This window comes from Anguilla rostrata, chromosome 7 (genome assembly GCF_018555375.3).
Source record: "Anguilla rostrata isolate EN2019 chromosome 7, ASM1855537v3, whole genome shotgun sequence".
NCBI lineage: Eukaryota > Metazoa > Chordata > Actinopteri > Anguilliformes > Anguillidae > Anguilla > Anguilla rostrata.
Window position 1 is genome coordinate 34686096 of NC_057939.1, and position 15259 is coordinate 34701354.

Here is a 15259-nt window from a genome sequence, read left to right on the forward strand (position 1 = left end):
TTATGCCTGACATCGTTAGTTAACTTTAACTGAGTTTAGTTTCATGCTTTTTAAAAAAGTGCGTTATTTGCGGTGTATTCTGGGTCATTTTTGGTTACTCGTTTCTATTTTTGGGAGCCCAACAGAGACCAATGCGCTCATACGTACAAATTGTTTGTCAGTAGATAGAGAACAGGATGAGGTAACATGAATGTAGAAACTTGGCATTTACTGGTAAGAACATTTTCTACAGTAGCCAAGTAAAGGAGTTAGAATAGAAATGCCACAGTGGTCAGCTGTTGTAACTGTTTAAGAAAAACAATAAATGTGGCGTCATGAAATGCATATGGTTGGCCGTGCGTGACTTTTGCTAAACATATGCATTGAAGATTCAGTTATTCTGACAACTACGAAAGCAATAGTTAACAAGCAAGACAATTATTAGCCAGCAAATAAGTGTACAAAAAAGTAAATATTTGTGTGACGGGATTCAATCCTCAAATCTTCCGATTCGAAGACAACAGCCTTCAATATTATAAAAACCTGTCAATATCCAGAATCTGCCATGCCCGCTTGTGGAGACCTGCCCCGGTCAGCTGATGCATCTGACAAGCCTGATCAGGACAAAACACCCGCACCTTCCACAGCTTATAAGGCATCCAGAGCAGAAGGGGGTATGCAAAAAAAGCTTGTTGGTAGAGCAGGGCTGGTTGGGGTGGGTAAAACCAGAGCTGGAGGTTGTCATGTAGCTCTAGCTTACCCCTGGCACGAACTCGGAACATTGTGCTGGCAATCCATTTGTGGTCCTGCGGTGGTAGGGTCTCAAATAGCATCAAAGCTAGAAAAAGCTAGAGAAAAGCAGTGCAATACTTAAAACAACCACAAGAGGAAGAAACATAATGACTAAACCAAGTTCGTACAGAACATGACAATGTTACAGTTATTTCTTAATATATATTAAATTAAGATATCTTACCGAGACAACAGTACATGATGCACTGGTGATGACGGGAGAGGCTGGAACGCGGCTGAGAGCCTCTTGTCTCTAGAATTACACAGACGCTAATAGATACCTGGGGCATATAATTATTTATATGCATTCATTAAAAACACAAATCAAGTGCTTGATAGGTTATCTTGTATCAACATGTACAGGCTTCCTTGAGCACGTTAAGGTTTGGTTTGGCAGTAGCAATGTGGGAGCCACCAAACCTTGGTTTGTCAAATTGAAAAAAAAATTTAAAGGAAAAAAAAAACAAGTCCCAATGGGAACAGAAAAGAATTAATGGCCAGATCTCCGAAAGCAGTTTTGGCATAAAACCAGTCATTATATTGTGGCTCTGCTCCGGTTTCACATACTGACACACTAATGACTGACTTACATTTTACTTATTTTGACCCAAACCACAACTACGTACATTTAAACTATCTGGATGCAAGGAAATGTGAAATTGTGACCAACTCCACTGTAGCCGGCAGGGATTTTGCAGTCCTTTAATAAATCTGACCCTCAGTGCCTAGTCAAAAGGATACTTTCAAAATTTTGATAATAGCATGACAACCAAACCACAAAGAGGTTGTGGGTAAAATCTGTTTCAAACAAATTTCATATTTACCCTGGACAAGTTAAGCACAGTCCTCAGTGAAGGGCTGCTAGACCTGGTAGTGGGGAATGGCTCTGTACAGACTCCAATGGTCCACTGGTAGAGGGGTGCTTAGAATAATTAATAAAAAAAGGTACAACGCATGTGTCCAATTTGGGGAAAATTGACCCATTTTAAACATTGAGGAAAAGATTAATGACACTATGGAAAAATGTATTGCATAATCAGGGACTAAACCAGTGTAGATTTGGTTCTTGTTTTGTGTTTCTATTTGTTCTTCATCATCTATAGGTGCTTTATCTTTTTCCCTATTATAGTTTCTTTGAATATAATAAGCTAAAGATGAAAAATAATTGAACATGTCAGTTTAAATCAACAAATCATTAACCTAATTTAAACAATAATCTACAGCATGAAAACCTTGCTTCATTTAAATTTTTGACAGATAAACAGTATTTATGCCCATTATAGTGGATTTTTATATCACATCTTTCACAAAAATTATTGATGATATCATTTTTGAATGTGATGTAGCAGAGGTAAATGGAAATCATTATATTGTTTATATTGTTTGCAACTGAGATGAAGACAACATATATTAAGTATTTTTGCAGACATTTTATTTCTGTATTGCAGTGGTCTCCACCCTGGTCCTGGAGAGCTACAGGGTCTGCTGGTTTTCATAGTGACTCTGCACTTCATGAATCAATTAGAGCAGTTGATTACTAAAGTGCCATATTGTGATCAATTGCACTGAAATTCTATCATTTCTGTAAATTAACAAATTGAAATGGTATTGGCACCAATGCTGCTTCAGTATTGCTTTCAAATTCAGCGAGGCAGTACATTTACAAAGTATACAGCATAGAACATTCTAAATGTTAAATATATTATGTATAATGTAAAATAATTACATTTTTAATAACTCTAAATATGGGTAATCCTAACTTCTGAAGGTGAACTCCACAGAGACACCTCTGCAAGCCTCCAAGCAGACCTGTCTGCCCAAGAGCTTGCATTGGACATTTCTCTATCTGTAACAGTTTACAGAAATGTTGTCTGACTGAATTACATATTGTGTTCATGAGCTTAGGATTCAGTTGCATTGGTCAACTAACACCTTTACAAGGAATTATCACCTATGATCTATTAATAGCATATTTAGTGAACACATTGATTATTCATACACACCAATATATATTTGTAAGTGTGTGTGTTTTATATTCAGTCATGTACTTTACCATAATTATCTTGTCGGAATATGAGATGTATGATTGCCTTCTGATAGAGGGTCATGGGGCTGGTCTGTTGCCAGCACTTGCTGGCCAAACCCCTGTTCTGGCAAATGTCCTCAGGCACCCCACCCATTCCCCTTCAGTCATGCTCTTGTGTGATTTTGCTTTGCTTGAAGACATGGCTTTGGATTACAGGGATGTAAGTTATGCTCAGATCAATCATTTCAAACACTATGTCCACAGCCAACTCACCCTCTAATCAGTCTGACTATATAAAAATGATTTTGAGTGATAAAGTACATCTTCAACAATCATAAACAGAATAAGTGTAATGTTATATCTCCCTGTGTAGGTACCATGGCCTACAAAAGACACTAAACTTCAAAGCCCATATGTCCACCTCTGAGTGCCTCATTTAACCACACCTCCTACCACAGCTTTCCGGTTACAGTATTGGCTTACTGTAAATTCGAAATGCCCAACCTTCAATAGGTTCTTTGCATATGACGTCACAACCTGGCGTGCTTTCCAGATGGAGGGCAGGCAATTGCAGCTGGACCAGACTCTGTCTCTCCCTCCACCCTGAAGCACTGTGCCGATCAGCTGTCTCCGGTGTTCACAGACATTTTTAACACCTCACTGGAGACATGCCACGTACCAGCCTGCTTCAAGACCTCTACCATTATCCCCGTCCCCAAATAAACAAGGACCGCAGGACTCAATGACTACAGATCCGTCGCCCTGACCTCTGTGGTAATGAAGTCTTTTGAGCGCCTTGTACTGTCCCACCTCAAAACCATCACGGACCCACTCCTGGACCCCCTGCAGTTCGCATACAGAGCCAACAGATCTGTGGACGATGCTGTAAACATGGCCCTCCACTTCATCCTCCAGCACCTGGACACTGCAGGAACCTATGTCAGGATCCTGTTTGTGGACTTCAGCTCCGCCTTCAATACCATCATCCCGGCTCTACTACAGGACAAGCTCTCCCAGCTGCACGTGCCTGACTGCACCTGCAGGTGGATCACCGACTTCCTGTCTGACAGGAAGCAGCACGTGAAGCTGGGGAAACACGTCTCCGACTCCCGGACCATCAGCACTGGCTCCCCTCAAGGCTGCGTTCTTTCTCCTCTACTCTTCTCCCTGTATACCAATAGCTGCACCTCCAGTCATCAGTCAGTCAAGCTCCTGAAGTTTGCAGATGACACCACTCTCATTGGACTCATCTCTGGTGGGGATGAGTCCGCCTACAGGAGAGAGATTGAACATCTGGTGTCCTGGTGCAGCCATAACAACCTGGAGCTCAACGCCCTAAAGACAGTAGAGATGGTTGTGGACTTCAGAAGGAACGCAGCCCTACCCGCCCCCATCACCCTGCATGACTCCCCAGTCGACACTGTGGAGTCCTTCTGCTTCCTGGGCACCATCATCACCCAGGACCTCAAGTGGGAGCTGAACATCACCTCCCTCACCAAGAAGGCTCAGCAGAGGAGGTACTTCCTGCGGCAGCTGAAGAAGTTCAACCTGCCAATGACAATGATGGTGCACTTCTACACTGCCATCATTGAGTCCATCCTCACCTCCTCCATCACCATCTGGTACGCTGCTGCCACTGCCAAGGACAAGGGCAGACTGCAGCGTATCATTCGCGTCGCTGAGAGGGTGATTGGCTGCAATCTGCCATCCCTCCAGGACCTGCACACCTCCAGGGCCCTGAGGCGGGCAGGAACGATTGTGGCCGACCCCTCCCACCCTGGACACAAACTCTTGCAAACACTCCCCTCCGGCAGGAGGCTGCGGTCCATCAGGACCAAAACCTCACGTCATAAGAACAGTTTTTTCCCGACTGCAGCTGGCCTCATCAACAAGGCCCGGGACCCCCACTGATACCACTGACACTGTACTGTTATCCTGACCCCCACGGACACCAACAGACAGCAGCTGTACTTAAAATCACTTTATCCCCTTGCACTATTGTTATTGTTTTGCACTATGTTTATGTTATGTTATGTTATGTCTGTTATGTTTTTTACTGCACTATGTTCATCTTACTCTATTTATCTTATTTTATGTTCACCGTTACGCACCACCTGACCAAAACAAATTCCTTGTATGTGTAAACCTACTTGGTAATAAACCCGATTCTGATTCTGATTCTGATTCTGAATTGGAGGCAGATTCTGAGGCAAGTTGTCAACGACCACTTCACTTCCTGCCCTCCATCTGAATTTAGTGCGCCATAATAGTCATGTGATTGCAAACAAGCTGTAAAACGGAGGTTGCCGTTGTTTCACCTTCTACTCTACTTGAACTAATGCACTTGTTGTGCGTCGCTCTGGATAAGAGCGTCTGCTAAATGCCTGTAATGTAATGTAATGTACTCCATTTCGCTCTGTTCTATTTTCTTCTCCCTGGACTCGCCACCCTTCTCCCGTCTCTCTTGTGTGAGTTCATATGCCAGGAAGAGTTTGCAAGGCCTGCAACGGAGCAAGGCGCATATATTCCCGGCTACCGGCTGCGGGAGGAACGAGGCGCTCCTATGATTAGCGGTGGTCGAAGACCCAGGAGAGCCATGCACGACCGACGCATCCTGCAGAGAAAGACCCAAGAAGCAAGCGACTTGCGACAAGGCTGCGTGTTTTGGAACCAGAAAAGGGCTGCCGACTTCCCCTTTTCCACCACAACTCCCACAGACTTTGCACTGGAAACCAGGAATCATTTCCAACAATAGAACCAAAAGTAATGCTGTAATTCTGGGCATAGTATAATTAGCGACGAACCGAATGTAGCCGCATTTATGGTTGGATGTACGTAACTAACGGTTATTGTGTTTTAATAATAAATGCAAACGTTCTGTATGTTTAGTTGGCTCTAAGCCATCCACAGCGCTGCGTAAGGTTTAATATATATCACACTCAGAATATATCATGCATGTGATCTGTTTTAATTTCTAACTGGTCTTAACACGGCATGTTGATCTCGTTAAACATACACCCACAGCCATATACACTCCATGCGTCCTCACTACTTCCAGCTTCTTTCAAAAACCACTCCATTTTGTTCCTTTGTTCTCTGTGAACACGTGTCCGTGGTATACCACCCCCATGCAGGAGAACATAACATGCTAGTGCCGGTTCGCAGTTGGTTCAACTTGCGAACCTTCTAAGAACCGGTTTGAATTTCCACGGGCTAGAGTGCCACGTCATTACGTCACTGTATACGTCTGTATATGTCTCCGCTTTCCCAGCAACATCGTTACCTATTAAAATGTATGTCCTGTAAAAATACAGATAATAAACTCTAAATGTAAAAAACCAACTTCATACATATACATTTAGTTATATTATTACAGCCTTATTTACTATATCAACTTTAAGACAAGCAACACTCTCGGAATTATCTCATGGCGACCCATTAAATCCAATGGCGCAGACGTTGCTTCAAAATTTCAAACTGCTTTCCTAACGGCTATTTTGCCTCCTGCGACTTGGGTTACAACAGTGAATATGTACGGATTCCTAGACGTGCTGATAGCGACCACATTTTCTCATATTAACCTCAAATATGCAAGACAGGACACTTAAACAGTATGCTAGCAAATTTATGTCAAGTTCCATTCATTTATATGGGGTTGTCGATACACGTCCCCTTAGCAACCAAAAGCTAGCGTTGGACCACCTCTGACTTTGCCGGCACAGAAAAAAATCGCGAAAGTACTGGAAAAATCACCACTGGAGGATAACAAGGACATTTTTTCCTACATAACTAGGTACAGGTTGTTACCGATATTTCGCCTATTTCATATATAGTTGCAAATCAGTTTACGTTTTCCTGTCTGTCGAATGAAGGTGGTCGATAATAGGTGCTCTCACTATACCTGGCAGTCACAAAGTTTTACTTGGTCTTGGTTGGTCACGATAATCCCGCCCCCAGCCCCTGATGTAAGCAGTTCTTGGTTCTAGACCAGTCAAGTGTTGGTTCCGCTTTGGAACCAGTTTTCCTGGCCGAGAGCCGGTTCTTTTGCTGTCAAAAAGCGAATATCTGGTTCGCGATTAGGCACCGGCTCCGAACCGGCCCTCGAAATGCCTTGGTGGAAAAGGGGTATGGGAAGGCTTTCTACTAGATTTTGCAACATGGCTGCTGGGATTAGCTTCCATTCAGCCACAAGAGTATTGGTGAAGTCAGGCACTAATGTAGGGAAATGGCTTACAGTCAGCGTTCCAGTTCATTCCAAAAGTGTTTGATGAGGTCACGGCTCTGTGCTGGCCAGTCAATTTCATCCGCATCAAACTCAGCAAACCATTTCTTTATGGACGTACTTTTGTGCATGGGGGCACTGTCATGCTGAAACAAGAAAGGGCTATCCCCAAACTGTATCCACTAAGTTGGAAGCACACAATTCTCTATAATGTCACTGTATAATGCAGCATTAAGATTTATCTTTATTGGAACTAAGGGGCTTAGCCCAAACCATGGAAAACATCCCTAGACCATATTTATCCACCAAATTTTACAGTTGGCACCATTCATTTGGTCAGGTAGTGATCTCCTGGCATTTGCCAAACCCATATTTGTCCATCAGACTGCCAGATAGCAAAGCGTGATTCATCACTCTAGAGAATGCATTTCCATGGCTCCAGAGTCTAATGGGGGTGTGCTTTACACCACTCCAGCTAACCCTTGGCATTGTGCATGGTGATCTTAGGCATTTGTGCAGCAGCTCGGTCATGAAAACCCATTTCATGAAGCTCCCGACAAACAGTTTTTGTACTGTCTGCAGTCGACAGTCTGGAACTCAGTAGTGAGTGTTGCAACCGAGGACAGATGATTTTTATGTGCTACATACTTCAGCACTCTGCAGTCCCACCCTATGAGTTTGTGTGGCCTGCCACTTTGCAGCTGAGCTGTTGTTGCTCCCAGACATTTCCACTTCTCAATTACAGCACTTACAGTTGACCAAGGCAGCTCTATCAGGGCAGAAATTTGAAAAATTGACTTGTAAAGGTAGCATCCTATGACAGTGCCACATTGAATGTCACTGAGCTTTTCAGTATGACCCTTTCACCTACAATGTTTGTCTATGGAGATTGCACGGCTGTATGCTTGATTTTTTGCATGTTTTGGGAATGAGTGTGGCTAAAGTAGCCAAACCCACTATTTAGAATGTGTTTCCATGTATTTATGGTAGAATATGTGCATAAGGTCCATGACAAAGTATAAGTTCCTATGACACATTTCATTTTGGCTGAACAGCAATGATGTTTCTGACATAATTTTTCTTATTCAATACACAGACAGCATTCTATCTCTGCCAGTCCTCCTCCCCTTCCCCACATTCACACTATGTTGAGTGTGCAAGCAGCCCATGAAACCCACCTCCTCTCTCCACCCTCCACACACACACACACAACTGCAGCATGCATTTCCTGAGCTGTAGCTATATTCTGTTTTCTACAAGTATAATGGCCTTATTGGTTTCATTCATCATTTAAAGAATTAAATTGGACCTTTTGAGGTAAAAAATAAAAACTTCTCTGACCCCTGGAATACATCAAAACAACAATATTGCCATTTATCTATATTCATTAAACTATGACATTTCATAAAACACTTCCAGGTCAAGACAATCACTTTTTTATAAGACATTAAATGATTTCCTGACTGTAAGCAGGCTAACTGGAAAACAATTTCATTTCCATGGAAATAATTCATTATATGCTGTAACTGCACAAATTACTGCAAAAACTGTAAGACGACTGTGGCAAACAAGCCTGCCACAGGCCACCGAAGTGGCTTTCCACGGGGCCCTCCAGCACAGAGACACAGGGAGATGATGTTCAAACAGTCCATGTTTATTTACAAGGGTGGCAAGATTACATTACATTACATTACATTACATTCATTTGGCAGACGCTTTTATCCAAAGCGACGTACAAGAAGTGCATTTTCATGATCGTAGACAACTGCTGAACACGGGTTCAGTAAGGTACAATTACTTATTTTGTACAGCTATTTCTAGCTGAGAACAATGAACACTATCCTGGTCTAACATCTGCAAAGCCAAACTAGGCAGAAGATTAAGCTAGAGTATTAGGACAAATACAATTTACCAAGAAGTGCAGGGATGGGGCAACATGTAACAAGTGACAAGGAAAAAGGGTTTTTTTTTTTTTTTTTTTTTTAAATATATATATACACAGCATGGTGGTGGTTATTCTAGGTATAGTCTGAAGAGATGAGTCTTCAGGCCACGGCGGAAGATGGATAGTGAGGGGGAGGTTCGAAGAGGGACGGGGAGTTCGTTCCACCACTGGGGAGCTAGGGTGGAGAAGCTCTGTGATCCCTTTGGGCGGGTGGGAGGGGTTACAAGACGCCCTGCTGCTGCAGAGCGGAGTGGTCGAGCAGGTACATAGAATTGAGTCATGTCCTGCAAGTAGATGGGGGCTGTCCTGTTGGCGGCAGTGTAGGCAAGGGTCAGGGCTTTGAATCGGATCCTGGCAGCGAACGGTAGCCAGTGAAGCGATCGCAGCAGAGGAGTGACGTGGGAGAATTTGGGGAGGTTGTAGATGAGCCGGGCAGCGGCATTCTGAATCATCTGTAGTGGCTGTATGGCACAGGCTGGCAGGTTTGCAAGGAGAGAGTTGCAGTAATCAAGGCGAGAGGTCACCGTAGCCTGGACGAGCAGCTGGGTGGAGTGCGTCGTCAGGTATGGTCGAATCCTCCTGATGTTGTATAGGAGGAATCTGCAGGACCTTGATGTTGCCTTGATGTGCATGATGTGATGGTACAGCCAAAGAGTAGATGTTAACCCTGTCATGACCGAGAGGCTCTCCTTTGTGTGGGTGGGGATGGCAGACTTAACCTGTGCGCACTGATTGCCTCACTACACACAGGTGCAGCCACCCCTGTTCAATTAGCCTGGCCAATTATCTAATTCTTAACCAATTATCTAATTAGCCATGTCTAATTAGCTTGACCCAGGGCAGGTGTGGCTGCTTAAACCAGCCATCCCCATACCACAATGACCTTCACTATGCATGTGACAAATAAACTTTGATTTGATTTGAATTAATCACTCAGCTAACAAGGTAATAGACTATGTTGTCTGATGTTATCAATAGGCAGACATTTAGTTTATCCAAATGTATGTGTGTCTGTTTAGATTATGGTATTGCCATTAACCTGAAAGTGCTGTTGTGGCAAATGAGTGCCACCCCTCCTAAGCCAAACACACTCACGGGAGACACTGTTTCCAGTTCGTAGCACTTGCGTGCTATTTTATTTAAAGCCCGTGGCTTTTTCTCGGTTACAAGAAATCACAGCGCTTTTTCTCTCGCCGTCTTCTCGCCGGCGCGTCTCTCTCTCCCTCCGGCTTCCGGTCGTGCTTTTAAAAACCCCAGGCTCACTGTTGAAAGCAATCAGAGGCAATCAGCGCAATTAAACAATTATCCGATGCGTCGGTCTGCAAAACAAAAGGGAGAGAGAAGTTAGGTGTGAACAAGAGCGGCTCCCCACAGAGAGCTTCTTTTACCCTCTCAAACGCCCGCTGGCACGGCTCCGTCCACTGGACCGGATCTGAGGCACCTTTTCGGGTTAAGTCAGTTAGGGGGCTGGTTAGCTCAGAAAATGCCGGGATGAACCTTCTGTAATAGCCGGCCAGCCCCAAGAACCTCCTTACCTCTTTTTTTGACTTTGGTCGGGGACAGGCTGCAATCGCAGCGGTTTTGTCCACTAGAGGCCGCACCTGTCCACTTCCCAAGTGGTACCCCAAATACCGTACCTCCGCTCGGCCAATAGCACACTTCTTTGGGTTAGCCGTGAGCCCTGCCTGCCTTAATGACTCGAGCACTGCCCCCACATGCTGCAAATGCTGCTCCCAGCTGTTGCTATGGATGATGACATCATCCAGATAGGCAGCAGCATAACCAGCATGCGGACGCAATACCCGATCCATTAGGCGCTGGAAGGTGGCAGGGGCCCCGAATAACCCAAACGGAAGTGTCCTGAATTGGTACAAACCATCCGGAGCGGAGAAAGCCATTTTTTCCTTAGATTTGGCAGATAAGGGAATCTGCCAGTAACCCTTGGTTAAATCCAGCGTCGAAAAAAATCGAGCCGTGCCAAGCCGATCCAAGAGCTCGTCGACCCGAGGCATTGGATAAGCATCAAACCGTGACACTTCATTTACCTTTCTATAATCCACACAGAAGCGAATAGACCCATCAGGCTTACCTACCAGCACGATGGGGCTACTCCAGGGACTGTGGGATTCCTCTATTACCCCCAGCTCTAGCATTGCCTTTATCTCTGCCTGAACCAATTTCTTTTTGTGTTCCGGCAATCTATAGGGGCGGGTCCGCACCGCCACCCCCGGGGAAGTCTCTATATGGTGGTGTATGAGGTGCGTGCGTCCTGGTATGGGAGAAAACACATCAGCAAAACGCTTTTGCAACAAGGCAAGGTCTGTTCTCTGATTCGGTGAGAGATGGTCATCTGAAAGGGTTGAGATCTGATTGGATGAATTTGGTACCTCCGGACCCAGCTCATCTCTCTCCTTATCCACCGTAACCAGAGAGACAGCCACTACCTCCTTCCACGCTTTCAGGAGATTGAGGTGATAAATCTGTTTTGCCCCCTCTCTATCAGTACGCTCTACCTCATAGTCAACCTCCCCCACTCGCCGTGTGACCGTAAAGGGCCCTTGCCACTTGGCGAGTAATTTAGAACTAGAGGTAGGGAGTAACACAAGAACTTTATCTCCCGGTGAAAATTGCCGTAGTTTAGCTCCTCTGTTATAGTGCTGTTGCTGACGTGCCTGCGCCTCGAGCAAATTCTCCCGTGACAACTTACCCAGTGTATGGAGTTTTGCTCGCAGGTCCAGCACGTATTGTAATTCATTTTTACTAGGACTCGGACCCTCCTCCCAGTTTTCTTTAACTAGGTCCAATATCCCCCGGGGTTTCCTACCGAACAGTAGTTCAAAGGGAGAAAATCCCGTGGAGGCCTGGGGAACCTCCCGCACTGCAAACACCAGAGGAGATAACCACTTATCCCAATTACGGCTATCCTCATGAACGAACTTCCGGATCATAGACTTCAACGTTCTATTAAAACGCTCCACCAGCCCATCCGTTTGGGGATGGTACACGCTAGTTCTAATAGAACGAATGCCCAATAACCCGTACCGTTCGCGTAGTGTGCGTGACATAAACTGGGTGCCCTGGTCAGTCAGAATCTCTTTCGGGATTCCGACTCGGGAGATTATTTGAAACAATGCCTGCGCAACACTTTTTGCCGAAATGCTGCGCAAAGGAACTGCTTCGGGATACCTTGTCGCATAATCCACCAGAACTAACACGAAACGGTATCCCTGCGTGCTCAGATCAAACGGCCCGATGAGGTCCATCCCCACTCTCTCAAAAGGGACCTCCATTAGCGGAAGGGGGCGCAACGGCGCTTTTGGTATAGCCGGGGAATTTACGAGTTGGCATTCAGGGCACGACGCACACCACCGACGCACGTCGGCCCAAATGCCCGGCCAATAGAAGCGGGCCATTATCCGGTTCAGTGTTTTCTCATACCCTAAATGACCAGCCATGGGGTTAAAATGAGCCGTCTGAAAAACCATTTCCCGGAGCTTTTAGGCACCAGCAATTGGGTGATTTCCTCGTTAGTCTGAGTGTCACGACACACTCTGTATAACCTATCCCGAATTATTACAAAATACGGGTGAGTGAGTGTTGCATCAGGGCGCACCTGTTGACCATCAATGGACATCACGCGGTCAAAGGCAAAGCGTAGGGTGTCATCACGAGACTGCTCGAGTGGGAAATCCTCCATGGGGCGAAACACCGGTACCTGCGGAGTCTCCCCGGAGGCTCCACTGGTGCCGGCTCCCCCTCTGCCGTGTCGGACGACCCCGCGTCACCGCTGACAGCAGCACACACATCACACAGCCCTACCCGTCGTGAACGCACCCCCCCTACCTTACCAGCTGCCTGGCGAAACCCCGGCCAATCAGTGCCTAAAATCAGAGGGTGCGAGAGGCGGAGCTAACCGCAGCCTTTATTTTATGCTTTTTCCCTTGACACCGAATTTCCACTGAGACAATAGGATACTCGTGTAGATCCCCATGCACACACCTTATAGATACCCTTGATGCTTCTAACAACGCCTCGGGTCGAACCAGGCTTTGTCGAATCATGGTCTGCATAGCCCCTGAGTCCAACAGCGCCTGGTGTTCACTCCCTTGAATCCTTACCGGAATACAGTACGCTCCGTCTGGGTCGGGAGCGGAGGTGGGCGGGCCGACAACACGAACCACCTGCCCCACCTCCATGAGCGGGCACTCTCGGCGCAGGTGACCCGGTTGTCCGCACCGCCAACACCCCGGTCCGGGCGTCTGAGGAGCTCTCTGTGGTTCGAACCCCGCCGCCACTGAGCCTGGGGCTGGGGAAACAAAAAAAGGGTTGTTACGGAAAAAGGAGGGGGTTTGGGCACGGGGAAGGGAGGAAGGAAGGGGGGGAGGAAGGGAACGAGGAGGGGCTCTCCGGCGCGGAGCCGTGTCTGCCCGTCCTTGCTGCTGCTGCTGCTGCTGCTGCTGGTGCTGGGACTGGCCGCGGGGGTAGAGCGCCAGGTGGTCCTCCGCCAGGGTGACGGCGGCCGCCAACCCGGTCGGTCGATGGCACCTCACCCAGTTCGCTGTCTCCCCCGGGAGGCCATCGGTAAACCGTTCCAGTGTCACCAGCTCTACCACTCCGTCGGCTGACCGGAGTTCCGGTCGGAGCCACCGTCGGGCCATATCCAGCAGTCTCTGGGCGTAGGCGAATGGCCGGTCCTCTCCTGCCAGAGCCGTCTGTCGGAACCGCCGCCGGTGCTCTTCCGGGCTGTACCCCAGGCGGTCCAGGACCGCCTTCTTTAGGTTTAGGTAGACAGCCCGCGCGGTGGGGGGTAAGCTGTGCGCCGCCTGTTGGGCTTCCCCAGTCAAGAGGGGCAGGAGGCGGACGACCCACTCCTCCTCCGGCCATTGAATCGCCTTCGCTGCCACTTCAAACCCCTCCAGGAATGCCTCAGCATCGTCCTCCGGGGTCATTTTAGGCAGGTGAAAAGCTACGGGGGGTTTGTTCTGTCGCTCGCGGGAGCTAGTTTCTCCCGCAGCAGCCAGCTGCAGTAGAGCCTGCGTCTGCAGGGATGTCTGTGCTCGCAGAGCCTCAAGTTGCTCGGCGTGCATCACCGCCTGCCTCTCTTGCATTGCTGCCATCCCCTCCAGCATCCTCGCAAGCGCTATCACTGGCTGTGCCGGTTTCCCCTGCTCCTGGCTGTGTTCCATTTTTTTTTTTCTCCTTTGTGCAGTGTGTTTACTTCGGGCCCCCCGCACGGGCCACCACTGTGGCAAATGAGTGCCACCCCTCCTAAGCCAAACACACTCACGGGAGACACTGTTTCCAGTTCGTAGCACTTGCGTGCTATTTTATTTAAAGCCCGTGGCTTTTTCTCGGTTACAAGAAATCACAGCGCTTTTTCTCTCGCCGTCTTCTCGCTGGCGCGTCTCTCTCTCCCTCCGGCTTCCGGTCGTGCTTTTAAAAACCCCAGGCTCACTGTTGAAAGCAATCAGAGGCAATCAGCGCAATTAAACAATTAACAATTATCGGCGCTGATTACCTCCAGCTGACAGTTGTGACGAAGGGTCCGAGAGCCGCTCCTCTCACTCTCTCTCTCTCTGCAGCCGACGCTCAAACCACGCCCACTCCACCACAGCTGTCATCCACAAGTTTTTATGCACAACAGGCACTTTTCATGGTTATCTTCGGTTTGGGGAATGGAATCAAAATTACACAATTCCCCCCCCCCCCTCCCCCCACTCCCCCCAGACTTTCCGGATACATTTCTGTTTTGCATATTCCCCAAGAAACACCTCCAGAAGAAACTTTGTTACTTGTAGCTAAAGTTTTTTCCAGCTACAATGATGTTGCGCACAGTGTCGGAGCTAGATATCAGAGGAGGTCGTACAGCAACCGTTTCTAAGCAGGGATTGGTGGACTGCAGTGTCAATCTTAATTCACAAACGGTCAATTGGCTACTTTAATCAGACGACATTGATCAGATGTTGTAATTGGCAGAAGATGTAGCTAAATGTCCAGTGGTGGGAACTATAGATTTTCAGACTGGAGCATTTGTGGTGAAAAATCAGAAGGAAAAAGAAGAAGCAAATTAACCGCAGATTAACCCATGTCTGGGGCTTTATTGTGTGGCCGTGTGAAGTTGTACCTGAATTCTGTGTATTTACATAAGGTCAGAAGGTACAGAACTTAATGTTCTTCTGGGCGGAGAGTCTGTGGTCATTGTTGTTATTCCTGTGGTAAACCCTGAAAAGTGGCAAAGCCTGGCTGTAAAGGTATGGGGCCTGCCCCATTGAGTCATACTACCCTGATTTGGGAT